The following is a 2,985-nucleotide window of genomic DNA, read 5'->3' as shown; positions in this document are numbered from 1 at the left end:
CTGAGCCTGCGCGTCCGGAGCCTGTGCTCCGCAACGGGAGAAGCCACAACAGTGAGAGGCCTGCGTACCGCAAAAAAAAAAAACAAAAAATACAGGACATATCTTAATATGGGTTGATCCTGTGCTGTATGGCCAACCTACACTGAATATTGATGACTAAGCTTTCAGATTTACCTTAAAGAAGTAAAAAGAGAAAGTCGGAAGTCTTAAAGAATAACAGGGTAGCAAATAGGGTGACATCATGTATGAATCCTGATGCTTATATTCCAGGAGAGTGTCTCCTCTGAAGAGTGGAAATACTTTGTTTTACCCAGATAATGATAATTATTTAAACTACCATATTTCTCTATAGCTCAGAGCCAAGAATAAGCTTAACCACAACAACCAATTATACTAGAGTCCTAGTACATGTGCAGCCCTGAAATTCTGCAAAGCTTTTGATTTTCTATTTTTTTTCTCTAATTGGTTTATCATATATATGTCTCATTGAAAGCCATCTCAAAGTCTTTTTTTTCAAAAGATAGGGTTTTTTAAGGTGGGATGGTGACAATCCAAAGGGATCGAAGCTAATCAGGTCACAGTATACAAATTTGTTGTGATCTATTTCCCATGAAATGCAGCATATTAGAATAATTAGATACAGATAAATAAGTAGATAGCACGTGACTTTCATACTATGTCAGTTGGACATTTAACATGGTCTGAAAGGATTTTTTTTTAAATAAATTTTATCTATTTTTGGCTGTGTTGGGTCTTTGTTCCTGCACGTGGGCTTTCTCTAGTTGCGGTGAACAGGGACTACTCTTTGTTGCGGTGCGTGGGCTGTTCATTGCGGTGGCTTCTCTTGTTGCGGACTGTGGGCTCTAGGTGCACGGGCTCAGTAGTTGTGGCGCACGGGCTTAGTTGCTCTGCAGCATGTGGGATCTTCCTGGACCAGGGCTCAAACCCGTGTCCCTTGCGTTGGCAGGTGGATTGTTAACCACTGAGCCACTAGGGAAGTTCCGTCTGAAAGGATTTCAATGGCAATTACATCAAGGTTGAGCTCTCTGGCAGGAGCTTGTGCTACAGACATTGTGCCTGTGTGGCTAACTGGGGGAAATTTCATACGCTGTGGTTACTGAGCATGCATATGTCAGGGAGGAGAGTTGATTACGAAAGTTCACCAAGTACTTTCTTGGTGTCCTGAGGGTCTCCTGACTTCTTAAGGTAGAGGCACAATTTTCCTTCAGGGAAATTCAAGTAATTGAAAGAATGCTTGGACTTCCCTGGTCCAGTGGTTAACGCTCCACACTTCCAACACAAGGGGCGCAGTTCTGATCCCTGGTAGGGGAACTAAGATCCCACATGCCACATGGCATGGCTAAATTTAAAAAAAGAAGAGAAAAAGAAAAAAAAAATAAAGAAAGAATGCTTAATTGAGACCTCAGAGTACCATCCCCTGACCAGCCATGCCAACGTGGATTGATTTGTAGTGACTGTGGACACTACTGAAAAAGGTTCTACGATTTCATCCAGACTCAGTGGGAAAGATGCTCAGTTTGGGACTTCCCTGGTGGCACAGTGGATAAGACTCCACTCTCCCAATGCAGGGGGTCTAGGTTTGATACCTGGTCAGGGAACTAGGTCCCACATGCATGCTGCAACTAAGTTTGCCTACCACAACTAAGGAGACTGAGAGTCACAACTAAGGAGCCCTGGAGCCGCAACTAAGGAGCCCTGGAGCCACAACTAAGGAGCCCGCCTGCCACAAATAAGACTCGTCACAACCAAATAAATAAAAATCAATCAATCAATTAATTAATATTAAAAAAAGAATCTTGTAAAAAAAAAAAGAAATGCTCAGTTTCATTAACGGTATCTGTCAGGGATAGGGAGGAGGTAGAGTGCAGTGGGAAGCATGGATCTATATGCCACCCATGCTATATAGATCAGTGCCACCTGAGGGCTTGTTAAACCACAGACGGCTGTGTTTCAATAAGTCTGGGATGGGGCCCCAAAATGTGCATTTCTAACAAGTCCCCAGTGGATGCTGATGGTGCTGATCTAGGGACCACTCTTTGAGAATGGCTTCTCTAGGTTATAACATAAATCATTTTACCCAGGACATCTAAAAAACTACAATTGTTGCCAAGTGTCTTAATCGTAGAAGAGTCTTGATATAGCACTTGAAGATTTTCGAATTTTAATTAACATACATCTCCATAAAGTCACTTGGAGGGGTTAACAGCCCTTTGTGCCCTGCAGAAATTGATGTGCTGTATGAGTTGCTTAATACTGATCATTTGAACTTTAAGGAGATATTAGCTGAAGATAGTGCTGTTTGGAGTGTCGTCTAACATAGAATTGTTCTCTCAGTGCTAATTCAAAGTCAGGAGAATCTGCATATTGAGCCCTCTCTTGGTTCATGGAAAACGTAATCTGAACAGAACACGACACCTGTCTTATTCGCTGAGTTTGAGGAAATGGCATTCTGCTCATCTAACAGTTATTAACAGGACTTAATAACTTAGTATGTGCCAGGCAGATCGGGCTTTATATATATATTATCATATTTAATATACTATCACAGTTAATCCTGATGTGAACCATTTTTCAGATGAGAAAACAGAGGCTAAATAACTTTCCCAAGGTCACAGAAAGAGTAAGGGGCGCAGCTGGGACTCAAATCCAGGCAGTCAACCTCCAAGGCTTATACTCTTTAACTCCTACAGTTGACTGCAACTGCAGGCGGAATTGAATTAAAGAAGGGTTGGCTGAAGGGGCGAGGACAAGGACAAAACCTGGTTTCATAATATTTGAGTCAGACAATGTGTATTCAAAGATTCTTTCTCTCCACTGTGATTCTAGAAATGCTATTTTTTTTTTTTTTTTTTTTTTTTGCGGTACGCGGGCCTCTCACCGCTGTGGCCTCTCCCGTTGCGGAGCACAGGCTCCGGACGCGCAGGCCCAGCGGCCATGGCTCACGGGCCCAGCCGCTCCGCGGCA

The sequence above is a fragment of the Physeter macrocephalus genome, chromosome 11, assembly GCF_002837175.3.
Source record: "Physeter macrocephalus isolate SW-GA chromosome 11, ASM283717v5, whole genome shotgun sequence".
Taxonomy (NCBI): domain Eukaryota; kingdom Metazoa; phylum Chordata; class Mammalia; order Artiodactyla; family Physeteridae; genus Physeter; species Physeter macrocephalus.
Note: the sequence above shows the minus strand (reverse complement) of the source record.